Source organism: Eleutherodactylus coqui, chromosome 4 (genome assembly GCF_035609145.1).
Source record: "Eleutherodactylus coqui strain aEleCoq1 chromosome 4, aEleCoq1.hap1, whole genome shotgun sequence".
Taxonomy (NCBI): domain Eukaryota; kingdom Metazoa; phylum Chordata; class Amphibia; order Anura; family Eleutherodactylidae; genus Eleutherodactylus; species Eleutherodactylus coqui.
Genome location: NC_089840.1, coordinates 113958835 through 113985482, shown reverse-complemented (window position 1 = coordinate 113985482; position 26648 = coordinate 113958835). Strand labels below are relative to the sequence as shown.

The following is a 26648-nucleotide window of genomic DNA, read 5'->3' as shown; positions in this document are numbered from 1 at the left end:
GGCCTCTAGCAATGTCTCCCAGCGCATCGTTCAACTGTCGCTAACACAAGTGTTGGAGCGAAAGAGCAAATATGCTGCCATCCACCCGCATGCACAAGCTTTAAGCGTGCACATTGCCAAATTAATCAGCCTGGAGATGCTGACGTACAGGTTTGTGGAAACGGAAGCTTTGGGTGAACTTGGTGGAGACTGGGACCGAGTCAGAGCCTGGGAGCGCTCACGTGCTATCCACACCAAGAATAGTGAGTCCTACCTCGGTGCTGGTATCTGCGGCGTATTATGCCACCTCCTCCAACCCCCCCCCCCTCCTCTGCCACTTCCACCTCTCAATTAAGAAGTGTGAGCACGTCGCTAGCAGTCTGTAGCGTGCGACGCGGCAGCACAGCGGTGGGCAAGCGTAAGCAAGTCGTGTTGAAACTAATCAGCTTACGTGACAAGAGGCACATGGCCCCCGAGCTGTTACAGGGTCTGACGGAGCAGACCGACCTCTGGCTTTCGCCGCTGACCGGGCATGGTCGTGTATGACATCGGCCGTAACCTGGTGGCGGCTCTGCAGCTTGGCAGCCTCACAAACGTGCCATGCCTGGTGCACGTCTTTAATCTGGTGGTTCAGCGGTTTCTGGAAAAACTACCTCCACTTGACTGACCTGCTCGGCAAGGTGCGACGCTTGTGCGCACATTTACGTAAGTCCACCATGGATGCTGCCACCCTCAGGACACTGCAATGTCTGTTTCAGCTGCCAGAGCACCAACTGCTGTGGGACATGCCCACGCACTGGAATTCTACGCTGCACATGTTGGCTAGGCTGTACGAGCAGCGTAGAGCAATGGTGGAATACCAGCTGCAACATGGGCAGCGTAGTGGTAGTCAGCCTCCGCAATTCTTTACAGAGGAGGGGGCACAGATGGATGACATCTGCCAGGTCCTCGGAAACTTTGAGGAGTCTACCCAAATAGTGAGCAGCAATGCGGTCATTATTAGCGTTACCATCCCGCTGCTTTGCCTGCTGAGAAGTTTGCTGCTAAACATAAAGGCAGACGCTTTGCGGTTAGAAGAGGAGACTGGGGATGACAGTATGTCGCTTGACCACCCTCACGTCTATATCTAGCGGGTTTTGGAGGAGGAGGAGGAGGGGAAGGGAGAGGAAGAGAAGGAGGGGGGAGAGACTGCTGGCCACACTGCAGAGGGTACCCATGTTGCTTGCCTGTCATCTGTTCAGCGTATATGGGCTGAAGAAGAGGAGGAGGAGCATCCTCCTAGTGAGGACAGCGATGTGTTGCGTACTGGGACTCTGGCACACATAGCTGACTTCATGTTATCCACTGTGATCCACGCGTTAGACGCATTATTGCCAACACGGATTAATGGGTGTACACCCTTCTCGACCCACAGTATAAGAAGAACCTTTCCACTCTCATTCCCGAAGAGGAAAGGGGTACGAGAGTGATGCAATACCGCAGGGCCCTGGTGGAAAAAGTGATGCTAAAGTTCCCATCTGACAGCGCTAGTGGTAGAAGACGCAGTTCAGATGGCCAACTAGCAGGGGAGGTGCGGGGATCAGGCAGCATGTCCAGCGCAGGCAGAGGAACACTCTCCAAGGCCTTTGCCAGTTTTATGGCTCCCCAGCAAGACTGTGTCACCACTCCCCAGTCAAGACTGAGTCAGAGGGAGCACTGTAAAAAGATGGTGAGGGAGTACATAGCCGACCATACCACAGTCCTCCGTGATGCCTCTGCTCCATACAACTATTGGGTGTCAAAGCTGGACACGTGGCACGAACTTGCGCTGTACGCCCTGGAGGTGCTGGCCTGCCCTGCTGCTAGTGTCTTTTCGGAAAGGGTGTTTAGTGATGCTGGGGGATCATCACGGATAAGGGTACCCGCCTGTCAACTGACAGCGCCGACATGCTTACCCTCATAAAGATGAACAAAGGCTGGATTTCCCCAGACTTCTCTTCTCCACCGGTGGAAAGCAGCGGATCCTAAGGAATCTTTTCGCTGCAACAGAAGAAAAATGCATCCCCTATCACCCAATAAGGGGGAGAATTAGCTTTGTGTATCCCTCTCGGATATTATTACTCCTTCTCCTCCTCCTCCTCCTCCTCCTCCTCCTCCTAAAACCGCATGTCTTCACGCTGAACTGCCAATTTCTATGTGGCCCAAAAGGCTCTGTTTAAAAGTTTTATAGGTTTTTACAGTTTTAAAAGTTAAAGTTAAACCAATTTTTGTGGAGGGCTGACTCCAGGCTCTGTTACAAATTAAAGGGGTTGTCCCGCGGCAGCAAGTGGGTCTATACACTTCTGTATGGCCATATTAATGCACTTTGTAATATACATTGTGCATTAATTATGAGCCATACAGAAGTTATAAAAAGTTTTTTACTTACCTGCTCCGTTGCTGGCGTCCTCGTCTCCATGGTGCCGACTAATTTTCGCCCTCCGATGGCCAAATTAGCCGCGCTTGCGCAGTCCTGGTCTTCTGCTCTCTTCAATGGAGCCGCTCGTGCAGAATGCAGGCTCCCTGTAGCTCCGCCCCGTCACGTGCCGATTCCAGCCAATCAGGAGGCTGGAATCGGCAATGGACCGCACAGAAGAGCTGCGGTCCACGGAGGAAGAGGATTCCGGCGGCCATCTTCACAGGTAAGTAGAGAAGTCACCGGAGCGCGGGGATTAAGGTAAGCGCTCCGGTAAGCTTTCTGTACGTCCCTGCATCGGGGTTGTCTCGCGCCGAACGGGGGGGGGGGGGGGGGTTGAAAAAAAAAAAAACCCGTTTCGGCGCGGGACAACCCCTTTAACCAAAACCGAGCTGTATCTTCAAAAAATGTTTGTGGTTTTCACCTGCCCTTGGCGTTCAGCAATTTTTCACAGGTACACTTGTACTCTTGGTACACTAATTTTTAAGGCCATTGCCAATACTGTTAGCAAACTAATTTTTCCGGCCATCGCCTATACTCTTGGTAAACAAATTTTTAAAGGTGTTCGCCTATACTATTGGTACACCAGTGTTTCAGGGGTTCACCTATACTTTTGCTACAGAAATGTTACAGGACTCCACCTATACTCTCGCTCATAAATGTTACAGGGGTCAGCCTATACACTTGCTACTGAAAGGTTTGAGGGATTCGCCTATACTCTTGCTACTGAAATGTTACTGGGGTCCGCCTATACTTTTGCTATAGCAATGTTACTGGGGTCCGCCTATACTCTTGCTACATAAATGTTACTGGGGTCCGCCTATACTCTTACTACAGAAATGTTACAGGGATCTGCCTATATAGTTGCTACTGAAAGGTTTGAGGGGTTCGCCTATACTCTTGCTACAGAAATGTTACTGGGGCCCGCCTATCCTCTTGCTACATAAATGTTACAGGGGTCCGCCTATACTCTTGCTACATAAATGTTACTGGTGTCCGCCTATACAGTTGCTACTTAAAGGTTTGAGCGGTTCGCCTATACTTTTGCTACAGAAATGTTACTGGGGTCTGCCTATACTTTTGCTACATAAATGTTACTGTGGTCTGCCTATACACTTGCTACTGAAAGGTTTGAGGGGTTTGCCCATACACTTGCTACTGAAATGTTACAGGGGTCTGCCTTTACTTCTGCTACAGAAATGTTACAGGGGTCCGCCTATACTCTTGCTACAAAAATGTTACAGGTGTCCGCCTATACAGTTGCTACTGAAAGGTTTGAGGGGTTCGCCTATACTTGTGCTACAGAAATGTTACTGGGGTCCGCCTATACTCTTGCTACTGAAATGTTACTGGGGTCCGCCTATGCTGTGGGTGCACAAAGACTTCCCATTGTGGTGTTTTACCTGTCTGGCACAAATACACTGACTGACTAGGGCAGAAATGTGGACTGAGGCCGAGGTCCTTGGCGGGGTGAAACTCTGCCATGTTTGGGCACTCTGATTTCTTCCTGTGTAATACCATCTTTATGCACCCACAGCATAGGTGAGCACAAGGAACTCAAAGACTTCCCATTGTGGTGATGAGCTATCTGACACCTACACAGAATGAATTGTGTGGGGACACATAGATCTCCATTGCTATGTAACTCACGGCACCTTGGGTAACACAAGGTGGAGGCTGGAACCGAGCCTGACCCTGGGCCTGCTCACGTCCTTCCCACACAGAGTATTGCTGCATTGTGGAGATGTGTAGAAGTGCTGGCACCTGAGTCCCCTTTATGCCCACATTTGCGGCTCCTGACAATTTTGTGACGGAGGTGGCACGGGATTGGAATGATGATCATACGTCAATTTATCATCAATTCTCAACATTGTGGGCTATCGCTAACATTTTCAAAGAGGGTCGCTGCCTGGCCCTGCCAACCCTCTGCAGTGTGTGCCTTTGGTTCCTCCTCATCGCAGACGCACTTATCAATCCACATGAGGGTGGTGTGGCTATGAAGCGAGCCTGTGGCATGAGGGCAGCTGAATGCTGTGCAGGGAAAATTTTGTGTGCGCTGTGGACGCAGGGTCGTGCGGGGGGTTGGACAGCAATGCCAGCATGTAACCCAGGAGAAGAGGCAGCAGTGTCACCCATAGGCAGTGATTGTCCTTGGTTGCAGGTAGTGTGGTGCTTAGCTAAGATGTGCCAGCGCATGTGCCTTGCTAATGAGGGTTTGTCCCAAGTAAATTGTTAGGGGGTTGACCGCCAGGTTCTTGCCCCCATTTTGCATTAATAGTGGGACCTGGGAGCCTCAGATGCAGCCATTCATGCTGCCCCTGCCGTTCCCTATCCGTTTCTGTGGTGTTTCCATGACTTTCTGATGTTTTCTGGTGTTTCAAAAGTCATCACCTATGCGGAGCATCGGTCCCATACAAAAATGCTCGAGTCCCCCATTGACTTCAATGGGGTTCATTACTCGAAACGAGCTCGACCATTACCAAAAGTTCGACTCGAGTATTTTGGTGCTCGTTCATCTCTGGTTATAAATATGGTAAAAATCTAACAAAGAAAGGAATCGAGAAAGGCCCTTATTTGTATTTATAGGTTCTCTCCAACTGGTCAGCCCTGGCTCTTATACTTTGTTCTGGCATAGGATTCTTCCCTCCATAAGCCAGTATGGAGAGCTACTGAGAAATTAGACAATCTAAGCATTCTAATTAAATAGTACTTTATATCAATGATCATTTATAAAATGGTTATATCAGTCGTTAGTAATAGAAATCTCTAAACCAGGAGCTGAATCCAACTGTGTCAGCATCCACAAGGCACTGATACAGTCGATAATTATGGCCGCCTGCACACGGGCGGAAATGCCGCGGCGGTATTTCCCGCGGGATTTCCGCCACTGAAAGTTTGCATAGGAGTGCATTACAATACGCACTCCTATGCAGACGGCCGCGGTCTGGCCGCGCGAAATCTCGCGCGGCAAACAAACCGCGGCATGTCCTATTTTTGTGCGGGGCACGCACTCACCCAGCCGCCGGCTCTGGTCTGCGCATGCGCCGGCTGCGCCGCAGCCGGCACATGAAAGAGCCGGGGCCACCAGGCGCGGGTGAGTACGTGCTCGTCCCTGCAGGCTCTCGGGTCGGGTCCCGCGGCGAGAATTCCCGCTGCCGGATCCGACCCGCTCGTCTGCAGGCGGCCTATGGAAGAGCAGAGAGGCATATAGTTTCCCTGTTCTACCATCCTCTATCGCCAAAACCAAATAGAATCAAGATTATAAAATAAATAAACATTACACTCATCTAACCCCTGGTGAGCGCAGCATCTCCCATTCTCCGTGCATTGCTGCTGGCTCAGCACAGGAGGCACAATGTAGTGATGTCATCACACTTGCTGCAGTACAGAAAGAACAAGGTCAGTGCTTTGATTAGGGGTTAGGTGAGTATAATGCTTATTTTTTTAATTGAGCACTAAACGGGAGCATTGTTCTAATATAAAAGAGATGCCAGGGATGTTATAGGACGATAATGCTTTAGAACAGATTAGAGCAATTGCCTATAACTGGCAAAAAATGCCCTCAGTATAATACACCTTGAGATTGTCTGTAACGTATCCTGCTGCAGCTTGAGTCTCAAGGAGTGACAGAGGGTATAACCTGCCTCAAGGAGGTAAGGAATCTGGCAGCAGATTAATTGGGCATTAGTAAGGACAATGTGGTGGCAGACACTCCGCCTCTTTCTTGTTGAAGACATCACCAAAACCAAAATAGGCCTCCAGCAGGCGCTGGGGGTTCTGAGGCACCGGGAGGCATAGAACAGGCTGTATAGAAAGGAGGCACTTGGAATGACAGGATGACCCACCTAACATAAAACTGCCCAGGCTTCCAATCCCAGGTGAGATTATGCATATGAAGTCAGGGCAGACTCAACAACAGGGAACTGTTGGACCTCGGAAGGAACAGCAAGGAATACCTCTCTGAGCGGAGAAAGCCCAATTTTAGACCCAAAGGCTCTGTGACAAACTGAATGGTCTCGGAAAGGGAACTCCCATTAACAGATGTCACAACAAAAGGTCTCGCAAGCAGTCGAATAGGAATTTGGTAGTGATCCACCACGGCTTGATGAAAGAATTTCCGTGCCGATCCAGAATCCATGAAGGCCGGCACAGTTAACTGAGTACCAGAGATGGACAAAGTCACGGGTAAATTCAATTTTGGAGAGATCTGATCTTCACCTAGGGTAGCCTAGGCTCAAAGTTTTCCCAGCTTTAGAGGACAGGTACAGACCTAATACCCCTGTACTCCACAGTATATTCACAGATTATTGGACTGTCTGAGCATGTGCTCCTCCTCTGTAACTTGAGCCTATCGACCTGCATCTTACACTCAGGGTGAATGTGATACGAATGCTGTGAATATAGACCCCTCAAAAATGGTGCAATTGCATTTTTTCCATTGTGCCCCACTTGGAAAATATTAAGATTTCCATAATATCATATGCTACATTAAATGGTGGCATTGAAAAATGCAACTTCTGCACGAAAAAAAGCCTTTGTGTAGTCATGTTACTTGAAAAGTAAAAAAATTATGATTTTTGAAAGTGTGGATGTTAAAAAAGGAAAAAGAAGAAAATACAAAGAGCGGCTGCAGGAAGGGGTTATGGAATTGAGCTGGCAACCAGTATTTGCAAATGCCTCAACATATTAAAATATGTCTCACAATTCTAAATCATGGGAAAAGTTCATCAAAAATGTGACCCACAATACAAAGAAGTGGATGAGAAAAACAAACAGTTCTCTTTCCCACAGTGTAGTCATTATTGTGGATTTATGATCCCACCCCAAGTAGCTGCTATATTAACCAGCATGTCCATAGCAAGAAATCAGCGATTCTGGGGTATTCTGCACTCAGTACTTACTGAAATCACACGGTATGTATTGTGGCTTTATATGCTAAATATGTTTTATTTTTTTGTTATGTATTTTGTACTTTATTTCAGCACAATTCCAAAATTAGGTCAGAAACCATGTGGAATGTTATTAAGATGATCTGTCAGCTGTCCTGATGTAGTTGTTATAGTTTATACTTGTATTCCCATCAAATATCATTCCTTGAGTATCTATCCTTGTTACTCTGTACTGCACTGTTCCTCTGTTATTCCTCCTAGAAATTAATGTAAAAATTGACAACAAGAACCTTTACAACTGTTAAAGGTGTGGGTCCATATGCAGATTCCTCTGTTAACACTAACTGGACAGTGACAGACTGTAGTTACATGAGTCATGACCCAACTGCTAAAAGGGAGTGACACCAGCTAGGGCACTTCTTCTCCCATTCCGTATGATGCATGTGCGGTCCGCTGTACTGTCAGCAGACAAGGTGATCAGGTGGTCGCTGGGGATCCCGAGCAGCAGGTCCTCAGTGATTAACTGTTGACATATCCTTAGGATTGGTCATTACAAGTTTTTTGCCCAGAAAATATATTGTTTCACCCTCAGTTGTCAATGTAGTCATAAATTCCTAGTGAATCCACATTGCCCGGGTGAATAAGCCCTAACACAGACAGTACCAACGGAGATTAACTAAGAATAGCGTGAAATGTTTTAGACAGTAAGTTGTTTTTTTTGCATTTCAATATAAATGTATTTTTGCAGATAAAACATGGCTTTCTTGAAGAAGTCTCTTCTCCTTGTTCTCTTTCTTGGATTAGTCTCACTTTCCATCTGTGAGGAAGAGTAAGTACTCATATAATATACAACATATTAGAGGGTTATCCCCATCTCATACTATGATGGTATATCACTTGGATATGGTATCACATACTGGTTCATGGGGTCCAACTGCTGAGACACCCACAGATCCTGGGAATGAAGGGGCAGCTACACTGGTGTAATGCTTCACCTGATGTCTCCAGCACTAAGTGTCCAGCAACAAGTGTTTAATGCTGTCGAATGATGCAGTTATACAGCGCAGTTCGACAGAGCAGGAGACAGGTAACATTCACATCTCTCCAAAGCCTGGACGAAAATACTCTCCTCTTTGCACTAATCTCCTTCACTATCCTCTTTTCAAGCCTTAACACTTTCTTCCAACGCCCAGCCCCAACACACTCCATCCACATCAGCCCCTCCCTCCTCTCCTCACCTATGTATGGCTCCCATGCACTGTTCAACTTCCTAAGACGCCTTCAACCCCCCAATACTGCTAAGAAACACCTCAGCCACCCACACAAATCCCCTAGCCATGCGCTCACCCTTGTTACCCTTGTATCCCCAACCCAGGCCCACCCCGTACTGTTCTCTACCAAAATGCCCCCCTGCCCCATTCAAATGCGCCCTATGGAACTCCCAATCTGCGTGTAACAAACTCCCAACTATCCATGACCTTTTCACCAGTAAACGCTTGAACTTGCTCGCCCTCATGGAAACCTGGATACAGCAGTCCGATTCCACCTCCCCCGCTGCATTGTCCTATGATGGCCTGCAGTTCTCCCACACCCCCAGATCGGATGACAGACGCGGCAGAGGAGTAGGCATCATCCTCTCCCCAAACTGTACCTTCTAGGTCATTCCCTCAGCTCCCTCGCTTACCTTCCACTCCTTCGAAGTCCACACCCTGCGACTTTTCCGCCCACTGCCTCTGCGTGTCGCAGTTATTTACCGCCCCCCAGGTCCCACCCGCCTGTTCCTAGACCACTTTGCTGCCTGGCTCCCCCACTTCCTATCCTGTGAAATCCCAACCCTCATCCTTGGTGATTTCAACATCCCTACTAACGACTCTAGCTCCTCATCTGCCTTCCGGCTTTTAACACTTACCTCCTCCCTTGGCTTATCGCTAATCTCTGACTCCCCCACTCATAGAGATGGTAACACTCTCGATTTAGTTTTCCTCCGTCTCTGCTCTGCTTCTCACTTTACTAACTCCCCACTTCCACTCTCAGATCACAACCTTCTCTCTTTCTCCATCAGGCACCCTAGCATCTCTCCTGACCCTCCTATCTATCGCACCTCTAGGAACCTCCAGTCTGTCCGCACTAAACAAATTGCCGAAACTATTCAGTCCTCCCTATCGCCTATCTCTCGCCTCCCCTGCCCTAACCTGGCAGCCGAATACTACCACACCACCCTCAGCCGTGCCCTGGATGAAGCGGCACCGCCCGTTACGCGAGCCGTCAAACGCAGACCACGGCAACCCTGGCTTACGTCCCAAACATGCTTCATCCAGCGGTGCTCTAGGTGCGCCGAGCGGCTGTGGAAAAAGTCAAAGCTGCCGGCAGACTTCCTCCACTTCAAATTTATGCTTAAAACTTATAACCTAGCCCTTCACCATGCCAAACAAGTTTATTTCACCTCCCTTGTCTCCTCACTATCCCACAACCCCAAACAACTCTTTGAGACCTTTCACTCCCTCCTCAGCCCCAAGGAACATGCCCCTGCGACAGACCTGACTGCTGGAGAACTAGCTGCGTATTTCAAAGAAAAAATCGACAACATTCGAAAAGAAATCTCTGAAAGCTGCATGGTCAGCCCCGATTCCAGTTTCATCAGCACTGCACCCAGCACCTGCTCACTATCTACGCTAGAACCAACGACAGAGGAAGAAGTCTCCAGGCTCCTTTCCGCTGCCCGCCCCACCACCTGCGCTAGCGACCCTCTCCCCTCTCACCTCCTCTGGTCCCTTTCCCCAGCTCTCATTACTCACCTCACTACAATCTGCAACCTCTCCCTAACCTCTGGCACTTTTCCCTCCTCATTCAAACACTCCATTATATCCCCTCTGCTTAAAAAACCAACCCTGGACCCAACTGATGCTGCCAACTACCGACCCGTCTCAAACCTCCCCTTCATCTCCAAATTACTGGAACGCCTGGTCTACTCCTGCCTTACTCGCTTTCTCTCTGACAACTCGCTCCTTGACCCCCTCCAGTCTGGTTTCTGCTCTCTACACTCGACCGAAACTGCCCTTACAAAAGTAACAAATGACCTGATGACTGCAAAGTCGAGAGGTGATTACTCCCTACTAATCCTCCTTGACCTGTCTGCTGCATTTGACACTGTCGACCATAATCTCCTTCTCACTATGCTCCACTCTATTGGTCTAAAGGATACTGCTCTCTCCTGGTTCTCTTCCTACCTCTCTGACCGCTCTTTCAATGTTTCCTTTGCTGGTTCTATCTCTGCTCCACTTCCTCTCGCTGTTGGGGTACCCCAGGGCTCGGTCCTTGGTCCCCTTCTCTTCTCTATCTATACTTCCCCAGTTGGACAAACCATCCACAAATTTGTCCTCCAATACCATCTCTACGCTGACGACACCCAACTATACACCTCCTCTCGTGAGATCTCTGGACCATTCCTCCAAAATATCACCGACTGTCTGTCCACTGTCTCTAACACTATGTCCTCCCTTTTTCTCAAACTAAACCCCTCTAAAACTGACCTCCTTGTCTTTCCACCTTCTAACCGACCTCCCCTCAACATCTCCATTCCAGTGTCTGGCACCATCATAACCCCCAGACGGCATGCCCAATGCCTTGGGGTCACACTGGACTCTGACCTCTCCCCCCATATCCAATCTCTGGCCCAAACATGCCACATGCACCTCAGAAATATTGCTAAAATACGTCCGTTTCTAACCACGGACACGCTAAAGACGCTCGTGGTTGCCCTCATCCACTCCTGGCTTGACTACTGCAGCTCGCTACTCATTGGCCTCCCCCGCACTAGACTCGCTCCACTCCAATTCATACTAAATGCAGCAGCTAGACTCATTTTTCTATCCAGTCGTTATTCAGACTCCTCTGCATTATGCCAGTCGCTGCATTGGCTGCCCATCCACTGCAGAACTAAATTTAAACTCCTCTACCTCACTCACAAAGCTCTGCATGGCGCTGCGCCACCGTACATCGCCTCCCTACTGTCAGTACACCACCCAGCGCGCTCACTCCAATCTGCTAACACACTCATACTAAACACCCCTGTAATACGAACCTCACATGCTCGCCTACAGGACTTCACCAGAGCAGCACCCATCCTCTGGAATGCTCTACCCCAAGGCATCCGGACAATTCCCGATGCACAAAATTTCAGACGTGCCGTAAAAACGCACCTCTTCAGGGAAGCATACCAAATCTCCTGACCTAGTCCCTCGCCCCTCCTTATGGTGCCCCACCCTGTTTGCCTTCTAATAAATTATCTGTACATGAAATTTCCTTTTGCCTGTGTTCCCCAACCCCTGCACCTCCTGTACCACCCTCAACCCATTTGTGTCTAACCCAATGTACCTCACATTGTAATTGTTGTATTGTTTTGCATTTATCCATGCCTGAAAGTGCTGCGGAATAAGTTGGCGCTATACAAATATAGATTATTATTATTATTATATATTATTATATGTTGCAGCCCATTCTCTGTTTGTTCCTGCACAGATGTGCTTCCGAAAGCTCCTAGGTGGGGAATGGCAGAACAGCTCCATTAAAGTGAAGGCGTCGCACTGCAGTTCCTGTTCAGTGTAATGAGGGGGCAGCACTGTGCAGGAAAAACTTGGAAGTATCTGCAGCAATAAACCAGAGTAATTCTCTGGGTCCCAGAGGTTGGAGTCCCACTGACCAATTTACTTTTGGTTCAGATATGGGTTTGAAATGAATAGGTTCCATTCTCTACGTATTATTATTAACAGTATTTGTTAATGGAATGGGTGGCAACCTTACTTGTGAGCATATTAGAGCAACATTAATATTCTGCCAAACTTAAAGGGAGTCTGTCAGCTTGAACATGCTGTCCAAATTGTAGGCAGCAAGTTTTAGAGCAGGAGGAGCTGAGCAAACTGATATATAGTTTTATGGGGAAATAGTCAATAAAACTTGTATTTCACACTTATATCTCTGCTCATTACGAACTTAAGAGTCCAGTGGGTGGAGCTATCAGTGATTGACAATTATCTGTGTATGAGTACACGTACAGGGGTAGCTATCAATCACTGATAGATTTGTGTCTGTGTATATATATACACTCACTCACTGACTCACTCACTGACTGACTGACTGACTCGCCAAAAGTTCTCCAACTTCCCGATGTTGTAGAAACATGAAATTTGGCACAAGCATAGATAATCTCCAAAATAGGAAAATAAATTGGGTCCCAACTCGATTGTTTAATTCTATGTGCAAAAGAATTGGCGTCAAAATTTTACGTACATAATCTAAATCTCTCACTTCCCAATGTCATAGAAACGTGAAATTTGGCAGGAGCATTGATTATGTCATAAAAAAGAAAAGCTAATGGGTCCCAACTCCATTATTCAATTCTATGCGCAAAAGAATTAGCGTCCAAATTTTATGTGCAGAATGTAATTTTCTCACTTTCCGGTGTCATAGAAACGGGAAAATTGGCACGAGCATTGATTATGTCATAAATAGGAAACGCTAATGGGTCCCAACTCCATTATTCAATTCTATGCGCAAAAGAATTAGCGTCCAAATTTTACGTGCGGAATGTAATTTTCTCACTTTCCGGTGTCATAGAAACAGGAAATTTGGCACAAGCATTGATTATGTCATAAATAGTAAAAGCTAATGGGTCCCAACTCCATTATTCAATTCTATGCGCAAAAGAATTAGCGTCCAAATTTTACGTACGGAATCTAATTTTCTCACTTTCTGGTGTCATAGAAACATGAAATTTGGCACGAGCATTGATTATGTCATAAATAGGAAAAGTTAATAGGTCCCAACTCCATTATTCAATTCTAGCGCAAAAGAATTGGCGTCGAAATTTTACGTGCGGAATGTAATTTCTTTACTTTCCAGTGTCATAGAAACAGGAAATTTGGCACAAGCATTGATTATGTCATAAATACTAAAAGCTAATGGGTCCCAACTCCATTATTCAATTCTATGCGCAAAAGAATTAGCGTCAAAATTTTACGTATGGAATCTAATTTTCTCACATTCCGGTGTCATAGAAACGGGAAATTTGGCACGAGCATTGATTATGTCATAAATAGGAAAAGCTAATGAGTCCCAACTCGATTCTTCAATTCTATGCGCAAAAGAATTAGCATCCAAATTTTATGTGCGGAATATAATTTTCTCACTTGCCGGTGTCATAGAAACGGGAAATTTGGCATGAGCATTGATTATGTCATAAATAGGAAAAGCGAATGGGTCCCAACTCGATTATTCAATTCTAGCGCAAAAGAATTGGCGTCGAAATTTTACGTGCGGAATGTAATTTTCTCACTTTCCGGTGTCATAGAAACGGGAAAATTGGCACGAGCATTGATTATGTCATAAATAGGAAACGCTAATGGGTCCCAACTCCATTATTCAATTCTATGCGCCAAAGAATTAGCGTCCAAATTTTACGTGCGGAATGTAATTTTCTCACTTTCCGGTGTCATAGAAACGGGAAATTTGGCACAAGCATTGATTATGTCATAAATAGTAAAAGCTAATGGGTCCCAACTCGATTATTCAATTATATGCGCAAAAGAATTAGCGTCCAAATTTTATGTACAGAATCTAATTTTCTCACTTTCCGGTGTCATAGAAACGGGAAATTTGGCACGAGCATTGATTATGTCATAAATAGGAAAAGCTAATGGGTCCCAACTCCATTATTCAATTCTATGCGCAAAAGAATTAGCGTCCAAATTTTACGTGCGGAATGTAATTTTCTCACTTTCCGGTGTCATAGAAACGGGAAATTTGGCACGAGTATTGATTATGTCATAAATAGGAAAAGCAAATGGGTCCCAACCCGATTATTCAATTCTATGCGCAAAAGAATTTGCGTCCAAATTTTACGTGCGGTATGTAATTTTCTCCCTTTCCGGTGTCATAGAAACGGGAAATTTGGCACGAGCATTGATTATGTCATAAATAGGAAAAGCTAATGGGTCCCAACGCCATTATTCAATTCTATGCGCAAAAGAATTATCGTCCAAATTTTACGTACATAATCCAAATCTCTCACTTCCCAATGTCATAGAAACATGAAATTTGGCACAAGCATTGATTGTGTCATAAATATGAAAAGTTAATAGGTCCCAACTCGATTATTCAATTCTACGCGCAAAAGAATTAGTGTCCAAATTTTATGTACGTAATCTAATTCTCTCACTTCCTGATGTCATTTTATATGAAGGAAACATCGCATGGTTACCTCCACGTGGTGTTTCCTGGGTAATGCAGAGAACTATGCAAAATGGTGAACATATGTTTTTCCTCAGTATCTCTAAAGTAACCACGACTTCATAAGATTTTCCGTGTGAACACCAGATAAACACCAGTACCAAATTAACTCGGGCGAAGCCGGGTATGTCAGCTAGTATATATATAAAGCTGAAAGCCCTCACTGACTCACTGACTGACTCACTGACTGCCTGACTCGCCAAAAGTTCTCCAACTTCCCGATGTCGTAAAAACATGAATTTTGGCACAAGCATAGATTATCTCCAAAATAGGAAAAGTAATTGGGTCCCTACTCGATTATTCAATTCTAGCGCAAAAGAATTGGCGTCGAAATTTAACGTACATAATCTAAATCTCTCACTTCCCAATGTCATAGAAACTTAAAACTTGGCACGGGCATTGAATATGTCATAAAAAGGAAAAGTTAATGGGTCCCAACTCGATTATTCAATTCTATGCGCAAAAGAATTAGCGTCCAAATTTTACGTACGGAATCTAATTCTCTCACTTCCCGGTGTCATAGAAACTCGAAATTTGGCACAGGCATTGAATATATCATAAATAGGAAAAGCTAATGGGTCCCAACTCGATTATTCAATTTTATCCGCAAAAGAATTAGCGTCCAAATTTTACGTACGGAATATAATTTTCTCACTTTCCAGTGTCATAAAAACGTGAAATTTGGCACGAGCATTGATTATGTCATAAATAGGAAAAGCTATTGGGTCCCAACTCGATTATTCAATTCTATGCACAAAAGAATTAGCGTCCAAATTTTACGTACAGAATGTAATTTTCTCACATAGAAACTTAAAATTTGGCACGGGCATTGGTTATGTCATAAATAGGAAAAGCTAATGGGTCCCAACTCGATTATTCAATACTATGCGCAAAAGAATTAGCGTCCGAATTTTACGTACAGAATGTATTTTTCTCACTTTCCAGTGTCATAGAAACGTGAAATTTGGCACGAGCATTGATTATGTCATAAATAGGAAAAGCTAATGGGTCCCACCTCGATTGTTCAATTCTAAGCACAAAAGAATTAGCGTCCACATTTTACGTATGAAATATAATTCTCTCACTTCCTGATGTCATTTTATATAAAGGAAATGTCGCATGGTTGCCTCCCCGTGATGTTTCCTGGGTAACGCAGAGAACTATGCAAAATGGTGAATATCTGTTTTTCCGGTATCTCTAAAGTAACCACGACTTTATAAGATTTCCGTGTGAACACCAGATAAACACCACTACCAAATTAACTTGGGCGAAGCCGGGTATATCAGCTAGTATATATATATATATATATATATATATATATATATATATATATATATATATATATATATATATATATATATATATATATATATATATATATATATATATATATATATATATATGTCTGCTCAGCTCCCCCTGCTCTGTAGCATGCTGCCTGCAGTTTGGACAGCATGTTCAAGATGACAGACTCCCTTTTTATGCTTGAAGTACAATCTCACTGCTTATTTATTTTCAATGAACTAGTATGTCCTTACTCATACATTTGTAGCCTTTGTAGCAAAAAGGAACATTTGTCCTAACGTGCGCAAAAGCAGTAGTGTGGCTGGGGGGGTAAGGAGAGTCATGTACCATGGGCACAGGTGGATGGCTCCTGTCTGCACACTGCAGGCAGAGTTTAAACACTTCTAACCCCACTGCTCTGAATTAGTATAAAAGCACCCAAAAAGTAGAATTGTGCCCTATTTGTTCAGTCTTCTTGCAGCTCACTATGCACTGGGTGTGATTAAGGAGTGACCATGGCTGGAGCAGCTGTCTATAGGTGAGGGGGGAGAAGAGGGAGGGAAACAAGCAGTCTGTATGGAAGAAGGGATGGTGAAACTAATGGTTTTTAATGTTGCAGGCTGATTCAGAGAGATTCCCCCAGTGACTGTGCATGCTTGTAGTACTGTGACTGTCCAGCAGACATGGTACTGCATCATGATTTAAAGGATTTGTGCCAAGTTTACCTTGTACCCCTAATCAACATGATTAGGGATAAGTGTCTGATTGGTGAGGGTCCGACCACTGGGATCTTCACCAATCATAAGATGTCTTGTGTCCTTTTATTTTATTCAGACTGCTGGAGAGCCAAGTACAAGCACTCACCTCTGTCAGTCCCATTAACATGTATAGAGCAGCAGTGCTCATGCTCCTGTCATTCAGAGAGGGGACACAGGACCCACATTTTGTAATCCATGGTGGTCCGAGTGATCAGACCCCCACCAAATAGACACTTTATCCCTAACCCATTGATAGAGGGTAAGTATTACACTTGGTACTACCCCTATGAAGCGGACCTGTGATCAGTCTAAGCAGTCCTATACAAGGGCAGCACACTGTGGGGACAGGTCTACTCTCCTATTAGGCAAAATGGCACAATAATCATCAGTGATTGACAGCTGGTTGCTGTGTATCTGCATGAGAGGCAACAGTTCAGTCACTGTGTGGAGAGTCCCCGTAAGCAGCTAATATAGAAAGGAAGTCATTATTATACTATCATCTAACTGTATTAACGTATTACCATCAATAATATAGGAACACAATGCGGGTGTTACATCTAATTGTGCCGCCATATTTCTCGTACTGTAACATCGCTCTGTGCTGCTGTAATACTGCTATGTATTACAGCACCAAAGAACACCATGGCTGATACTGTCAGAGCTGATCCTGGCATGGATATCACACAACTGAAGGAAGCGGTGCAAAACCGAAAAACATGGAGGGAGCTCGTCTTTAGGGTCGCCGAGGGTCAAGAACGACTAAACGGCTGACAACAACATTATAGCACCAGTAATGGCGGCATCACAGCGACTTGCTAAAAGTAATTTGGTGCCTACATTTTTTAACCTGGGAGCCAAATATATCTACTTTAAATAGGAAAAAAAAATGCGCAATTGAATTGTATATTGGCATTTTGTTAGGGTTGTTTGTCAAAAATGGTATAGTAGGTCGCTGAACTAAATCTTTGCCCCAGTGAGGAAAAGCCTCGCTGCACCTCTGGCACAGAACACAGAAAAGTTGGCCACAGTATGTTAAAATTAGAACCAAAGAGATTTTTCTGTATTCAATATGCTTATTTTTCCCAGAAATGGAGATTACTGTCCACAAAATAAGACCCTTTCTTTAAAATCCCAAACAACTCTATATGTTTCCTTCACAGGACTTTACTAAATCTCCCCTGACTGTCACTTGCTACTTATCTCTATTGTCACCAGATCAGGGCCTACGGAGATCGCTGCACTTCACAGCAGCAGACTAGAAATCAAATAAATACCAATATATTATTAATTGACAATGTAGGAACAATTAGCATAATGTTTTATTAATTGTACACTGTCTCCTAACAGGAAAAGAGAGGAAGAAGCGGAGGAAGACAATGTACAAGAAAGGGAGAATGGTGAAGAAAAGAGAGCTCTTGGGGATCTACTAGGAGGTGTTACTGGTCTTCTTGGAAATATTCTTCCAGGATAAAACCATTAATATAATACAATGCTTCATAACTGTAAAGAGCATAATTATTATTAGTTGTGCCAATAATACATTAAAGCATGCTTAACTGAAATGCTGGTCTGTCTTTTTTTGCTCAGTACGCCATGTCTAATCCTGATTGTAATATGTATTATTTAACCCCTTAGTGACCAAGCCTGTTTGCGCCTTAATGATCAGGCCAAATTTTGGAAATCTGACATGAGTCTCTTTAACATAGAATAGCTCCGTAAAGGTTTTGCATACCCAAGTGATTCTGACATGGTTTTATTGCCACATGTTGTACTTCATTTAGGTCGTAAAAATACGCAGATAAAATTTGTGTATATTTATTAAAAGCGCCAAAATTGAAAACATTTTGGAGAAAATGTCAATTTTTTCCACATTTTCAATTGCAATATCTTAAATATGTGCAAACATACTGTACAAATTTTTGCTAAGATATATATTTCCATTTGTTTACTTTATTCCGGATGCACATTTGAAAAACTTTCGCTTTTTTTTAACCATTCAGGAGACGTACAAATTTAACATTGATTATCAACATTTTGAGGAACACTTTGTTTTCCTGCTCCAAGCCAAGATTGCAAAGGCTCATAGGTGTCAGAATTATAAATACCCCCATAAATGACCCCATAAAAAGTATACCTCATAGTATATTCACTGAGGAGTGTCATGAGTATTTTAACCCCACAGTTTTTTTCAGAAGTCAATGCAATTTAGAAGAGAAAAACTACAATTTAAATTTTTTGCAAATATGTCATTTTAAAGACAGGACTTTTTTCTATAGTGCACATGAAAATGAGGATTTGCACCCCAAAATGGATACCCCGGTTTGTCCTGTGCTCAGAAACATACCCACTGTGGCTCTAATATTATGTCTGTATGCACAACGGGGCCCAAACTGAAAGGAGTAGCAGGTGGCTTTCAGAACTGACATTTTGTTTGAAGGAGATTTAGGTCCCATTGCCCACTTGTAGAGCCATTGAGTGATCTAAATGATCGAGAGCCCCCACAAATGACCCCAGTTTGAAAACCAGACCCCTTAATGAATTTATCTAGGGGTACGATGCCTTTTTTGACTTCACAGTTTTTCAATGAATTTAAGCAAAGCAGAAGGAAAAGATTATGATTTTCATTTTTTTGGTAATTCTGTCATTTTAAAAACAGTTTTTTGTACAGCACATATATGAAGAAAGACTTGCAACCCAAAATGGAGAGCAGCAGGAGGGACCAGTAGGGCACCTACCAGATAAGTATTGCAATTTTTTTCAGTTAGTGTAGTTAGGACTGATTTTTGGGATAGGGCTTATATTTCAAGCACTCCCCACCCCTCATTCATTTTAATGGGCGACGCACATCATTTTCAGCCCAAAAATAGAACTGACATCACTTTAAAATCGTAGTGTTGAAAACGCTGCGTTTTAACACTTGACTGAGAAATCCCATTGAAATAAATAGCAGAGTTGTACAGCTGCTTTTAGCATTTGTTCCTGTTGTGTATGTAGGATCTCATCTACATGCAATGCTTGCTCCAATGATGGAGGGTCAAGCGCCCCTTCAGGTGGGGCTTCGACATCAGAGGACTTCTACTCCCCTCGAAGGGGATGCGACGCTTTACTCCTGGAGTCCACACGCTCCAACTTGGGGAGAAAGGAGAGAGCAGAGAAAGGAGGGAAAACACAGCACACAACCATCATGATGTCTCATCCCCCACCCTCCACATCCTCAACATCAACATTTTAAATTTAATACCACAATTTTAGGAATGGGTCAGCTAAGTTCTGTCAATATAAAACCTGTAGGGCGACGCGCCAGGCAGACCACCATATAACCCCCGGGAGCCCTACAATGCCCCACATGCTGCCCCTATGAGACCTAGGTAGCCCGCAATGCACGCAGGCCCGAGACCCAGAGGCGGGGCATATATCCCCCTCCCCCGAGTCCCACATCCCCCTAAAAAGGCTTTTGAGCACTACATTTAAATCCCACGGAGGTACTGAGCTGTGGCTTACCGGTCTTATCCTCTTCGCTGCCTTTATGAACCTGCGGACTAACTTATGCTCAGCTAACGGCTGATCTAAAAAACACGAAAGGGCTGAGATATGAACTTTAAGGGTCCCCGGGCTTAGATTTTTGTCTAGGCCTTCCTGAAGGAAATCCAGTATCTCCATTATGGAGGTGTCAAAGTCAGAAACCTTCGACTTCCTCCAGGAAGTAAACTTCTTCCATACTTTATTATAAATAGCGGTGGTTACTGGTTTACGACTCTGACACAAACTTGACACTACCCTGGCAGACAAACCTTGATCTAGTAACATCTGTTTCTCAACATCCAGGCTGTTAAGTTCAGCTTCTGTACATTGGGACACAGAACTGGGCCCTGCGACAGGAGATCTTCCCTGACCGAAAGCCAGACTAGATCTGCAATAGTTAGGTTCAGAAGGAGATGGAACCATGCACGTTTCTCCCAGTATGGGATGACTAGTATAACGGTTACGTGACTTCTCTGAATTTTTTGTAGGACCCTTGGAATAAGGGGAATAGGAGGAAAGGCGTAGGCCAGATCCATATCCCAAACTTGAGAAAAAGCATCCATCTCCAAAGGCTTTGTCTCTTGGGTTGAGGGAGAAGAATTTCTGGCATTTTGCATTTGACCTGCTCGCAAAAAGGTCTATTTTCTGCGTGCCCCAGGCGTCCACAATACGTAGGAACTCTTTCCGGTTCAGAGACCATTCTCCCGGATCCAGGTGTTTCTGGCTGAGGTAGTCTGCGTCACGTTCTGAGATCCTCTGAGATGGACTGCTGTTAATGACCGCAACATGACTTCGGCCCCCTGGAAGATTCGAGCGGTTAGCTTTAGGAGATGGTAACATAGTAACATAGTAACATAGTATGTAAGGCCGAATGAAGACATTGTCCATCTAGTCCAGCCTGTCTATCCTACTGTGTTGATCCAGAGGAAGGCAAAAAACCCCAAGGCCAGAAGCCAATTAGCCCTTTTGGGGGAAAAATTCCTTCCCGACTCCCTAATGGCAATCAGACTGTTCCCTGGATCAACCCCTAATAGTTCCTACCTGCCTGTATACCAGGATTGCCACTTAACCTAATATTTATATCCTGTAATATACTTCTTCTCCAGAAAGACATCAAGTCCCCTTTTAAACTCCTCTATCGATTTTGCCATCACCACTTCCTCCGGTAGAGAGTTCCACAGTCTAACTGCTCTTACAGTAAAGAACCCCTTTCTGTGTTGGTGATGAAACCTACTTTCCTCTAATCGTAGCGGATGTCCTCTTGTTACCTTTGTGGTCCTGGGTGTAAACAGATCACGGGAGAGATCCATGTGTTGTCCCCTCATGTACTTATACATGGTTAGTTCTTGGTACCTCCCTGATGACGAATAAGGCAGACAGCAGTCGCGTTATTTGAAAAGATTTTAACATGCTTGCCTTTTAAAGTGTCTTGTAACCTGCGCAACGCTTCCCAGATAGCCATAAATTCTCTGAAGTTTAAAGTCTGGCTTTTAACTTCTGGGCCCCATTTCCCTTGTAACAGATGTTGTCCTATCTGTGCTCCCCAACCGAGCTGGCTAGCATCCGTAACTACGTTAATGAAGGGTTCAGGAACCCACTAGGATTCTGCATTTAGATTATGGGCCGATAACCACCAGTGAAGAGACCAAACAACTGATGATGGCAGGGACACCTTGCTATCTAACAAGGTCGCCGCTCTATCCCAGTTATCAAGGACAACCTTCTGCAGCATTCTTGAATGTGCTTGGGCCCATGGTATAATCTGTATGCATGATGTCATGAGGCCCAATAGTCTCATTCCTTCTCTCAATGTCATCTGTTTTTTTTGCAAGTATTTACAGACTATCTGTCTTAAATTCTCCTTTCTGAGCGGCGGCAAAGATAAAGTCTGAGACTCGGAATCCATCTGAACCCCTAAAAATATTTTCCGAGTTTCCAGGAGAAGACTGGACTTTTGGATGTTCACAATCCACCCTAGTTTCTGAAACAGAGCAACTGTACGAGCGTCACTTTCCTTCAGGATTTTTACTGAGGGGTCGATCAGTAAAGAATTGTCCAAATAAGGAACAAAGTTAATGCCTGATGCATTAACCCCTTAATGACGCGGACCCTTTTTCTTTTTCCATTTTCGTTTTTTCCTCCCCCTTCAAAAAAATCGTAACTCCTTTATTTATCCATCTATGTCGCTGTTTGAGGGCTTGTTTTTTGCGGGGCAAGTTGTATTTTTCAATAGTGCTATTTAAAGTACCCTATAATGTACTGAAAAACTTTTTAAAAATTCTAAGTGGAGTAAAATGAAAAAAAAACGACATTTTGCCATCTTTAAGTGCATCTTGTTTCTATGGCGCACAAACGGCAACAAAAGTGACATGATAACTTTATTCGATGGGTCGGTACGATTACTACGATACCAAACTTGTATAGTTTTTTTTTCAAAGACATTTAATTTTTTTCAATTATTTTCTGCGGTCATTTTGTGCGTGCAATAACTTTTTTTATTTTTCCATCGACGTAGTTTAGCAAGAGCTCATTTTTTACGGGATGTTCTGTAGTTTCTGACAGTACCAATTTGGAATACATACGACTTTTTGATCGCTTTTTATTGCGTTTTTTCTGAGAGACAGGGTAACTAAAAAAGTTCATTTCTGGTGTTCTTTATTTTATTTTTCGGACGACGTTCACTCCGCGGGAAAAATAATGTGCTACTTTGATAGATCGGACTTTTACGGATGCGGCGATACCAAATACATATTTTTATTGCATGATCTAGATTTTTTAATAATAGATATGGAAAAGGGGGGTGATTTAAACTTTTACAACTTTTTTTTTTACAATTAAAAAACTTTATTGATTTTCTTTTCCATTACTTTGAAGTCCCCCTGAGGGGCTTTAACATGCGATGCTTTGATCGCTCCTGCAGTATGACGTAATACTATAGCATTAGGTCATACTGCTTTTTCACAGGCAGTCTATCAAGCCACCCCACGAGGATGGCTTGATAGGCAGTCTGGTAAGGCAGCCCTGGGGCCTTTCATTAGGCCCCCGGCTGCCATGATACCTGCAAGGCTCCCCCGATCTCACCGTTGGGGGGATTTAAATGCCGCTGTCAGAATTGACAGCGGCATTTAAATGGTTAATAGCCGTGATCGGACGAGCGGCCGATCACGGCTATTGCCCGTGGGTGTCAGCTGTTATAAACAGCTGACACCCGCACTGTATGACGAGAGGTTGCCACGCAACCTCTCTTCATACATACCCCGTGGCTCCATGACATACCTGTACGTCATGGAGCGGGAAGGGGTTAAGATATGCTACCATCTCGACCACAATTTTTGAGAAAACCCTTGGCGCGATAGAAATGCCAAAGGGTAAGCTCTGGAACTGGAAATGATGTACATAGTTCCCAATTTCTACCGCAAACCTCAAGTATTTATGATGTTCGGAAAGGATCGGGACATGATAGTATGCATCCTTTAAGTCGATTGTACACATATAATCAGCTCTATTAATTAAAGTCACCTCTGATCTAATCGTCTCCATCTTAAATTTTTTTGTAGATGATATATTTGTTTAAGCCTTTAAGGTTAAAAATCATACTGTGCGAACCATTTGGCTTTTTAATGAGAAAAAGAGGAGAGTAGTACCCCAATTTCTGTTCTGAGGAGGAGACCTCCACTACTGCCCCCATGTGTAACAAGTTAACGATTTCTTCTCTAAAATTTTTTGGAAGAATCGGGGATTGCGTGGGAGTTATGGTAAGTCTGTTAGGAGGCCAGACTAATAATTCTATTCTGTATCCTTGGGATACTAATGTAGTGGAAACCCAATATATCTATATTTTGGATCCACGACACTAATTGGAGAACGCACGAATTTTTTGTAATATCTTGCCATTCATGACAGAATCTCAGTAATCTACCTCCCACCAGGGAATCCTCTATCGGGATAGCAACTTTCCCCGTCATACCCCTGCCACCTTTGGGGTAAGACCAGCGGCCTGTCTTTCCTTTCCGCCGATAAGTCTTGAAGGTAGGCCGTCGTTTAAAGGGTTGCGGAATCCTCCCCTGGTCGGGAAATCCTTGGGTTCTCTCCGCTGCTTTCTTCAGGATCTTGTCCAGATCAGGCCCGAAAATGTATTGCCCATAGAAGGGGATGTTACATAATTTATTTTTGGATGTAGCATCCGCTTTCCAAGATTTTAGCCAGATCACTTGTCTGGCTATATTAGAATGTGCCGCATTTCTGGCTGAAAGTCTGATTGTCTCGCCTGAGGCATCAGCCAAAAAGGCCGTTGCCAACTTTAACAGAGATATATACTCCTGGATTTCCTCTCTGGATGCCCTTTGCTTGACCTGAGCGTCCAGTTCCCTCAACCAGAGGAACATAGATCTCGCCACTGATGTGGCTGCAATATTAGATTCTAGGGCATAAGCCGATGCTTGCCATGCATGCTTCATGAGGACATCGACTTTATTATCCATAGGATCCTTTGGATGGGAGGAATCCTCAAAGGGAAGTGCCGTTTCCCACCCATCTTGGCTACCTCCGCATCTACCTTTGGTACACTCTCATACTCCTGTATGTCTTCTTGCGAGAGCCTAAATCTCTCTTTATACTCTCGGGATAAATAAAGATGTTTGTCAGCACAGATCCCATCGTCGGCGATCACCTTCTTTATAGTGCTGTTTACCGGAAAAACAATCCTATTTCTGGCCCTTAACCCACCAAACATATCGTCTCGGACGGACTTTGGCTCAACCGTATCCTCAATTTTTCATGGTGTCCCTTACGGCTTTTAGAAGCTCGTCGAGATCACCTGAGGTGAAGTAATACTTTTTGCTATCGTCAATGATCTTGGGTGGGTGATCCAATAATTCACCCTCTGAAAGCTCGACCAGTGATTGCTCAGAATCCGAGCTCATCAGTGGCGTATATCTGGGCCTTTTGGTCGATCTTCTCTCCGGTTGGGCCGATGGGAGACCAGAGATGGATGCCCGCACTTCCTCCCTAACCAGAGACCTTATGTCCTCCATAAATGCCGACTGCTCCTACTTAAGGACTTTAGCCGTGCATTCCGGGCATAGGGATTTTTTATATGCATCTTCTAACTTTTTAAGGCACATAGAACATTTCCTATGTCTCTTTTTGGGGCACCGCCCGCTGGATCCTGCTGCCGGTGGAGAGAGGGGTCTTAGGAACCTCGTCCGGCTCCATGGAAGGAGCCCCCTTGCTTGTCTCTATAGGGACAGGAAGAACTGAAGACCTGAAGAAACTGAAGGAGGGAGGAGCAAGTGCTACAAGGCATCAGTGCTAACAACTGAACCACTATGCACAGTCTGCCTTCTCTGGGTGAGTGGGAGAAGTACAAAGAATACATCCAGATTTTGTCCTAAGACAGATTTTTTTTAAAAACTTTTGTATTGAACTTTTGACAAAATTTGTAACAAAGAAAACAAAGCAATATTCGAGTAAAGCATGTGAATTAATAAATTCTTAAGTTTCATTGCTTGAATTAAAACAAATCAAAACACTTCTTAAGATAGATGTTAACCTAGGACCATAGTGGTGGAAAGCAACAGTGCTAATGACTGAGCCACCAGCCTGAGAAGTTGAAAGGATGAGGAAGAGAAGGAGGAGAAAAAAAGGACGAGGAGGAAAATGAGAAGGAAAAAAGGAGGAGGAGAATAAAGAGGAGAAAAAGAAAGAGGGGGAGATTAAGAAGATCTTATTCCCCTTTTTTCCCCCTCAATAGGAACAATTTGAACCTTACATTTACTGGCCATGACTCTGACCTCTCCATCGATTACCTGGATCTAACTCTGAGCCACGAACACAATAAAGTAATCACAAAAACATTTTTTCAAGAAAGGTTGATAGCAACAGCTTGCTACATTTTAAAAGTGCCCATTTTAAAAAAATGGAAGGACAACATTCCTTTAGCTTAATTCCATTGCCTTAGAAGAAACTGTACTGATGAATATTTCTAAACCCAAACGATACAGTGATGATGATTTTTTATATGGGTGGGGTCACTTATTGAATTTCAGCATTTTACCATTTACTTCAATAACTGATCTACTTCAATGATGATTGCTGAAGGGACGCATTTCAGACAGCTTCCATTGACTACATTGGAAGCCGCCCGCGCGGAATCCACCTAGATATAGTGCATGCTGTCTTTTCCCCCACGAGCGGTAAATCACAGTTGATTTCTGCTCATGTGCAGGAAAATAACGCTTTTCCATAGCATGCTATGCAAAGCATTTGCTGTGGAGTCTCGAGGCGGAAGTCTGCTCTGGATTTCGCAATACAAATCCGTATGTGTGCTGGCGGCTTTAGTGAATAACATATGCATATACACTATCTCTGTTTTTTACCATTCCCAGTACAGAAAAATATGTAGTTACTGTACTTTGTTATATTATACATAAAATTGCTAATAATTTGGTTTTAACACTAGTGTTTATGCTTTATTTTACATAGATATTAACTATTCTC

General features: G+C 44.2%; 1 long non-coding RNA gene across 1 annotated transcript; it reads left to right on the top strand.

The window, feature by feature from the left end:
- Positions 1 to 7289: 7289 nt before the first annotated feature.
- On the top strand, positions 7290 to 18332 carry LOC136624698 (uncharacterized). Its single transcript, XR_010792383.1, has 3 exons — positions 7290 to 7326; positions 8051 to 8131; positions 17976 to 18332. It is a non-coding gene; the product is annotated as an uncharacterized lncRNA (long non-coding RNA).
- The last annotated feature ends 8316 nt before the right edge of the window (positions 18333 to 26648 follow it).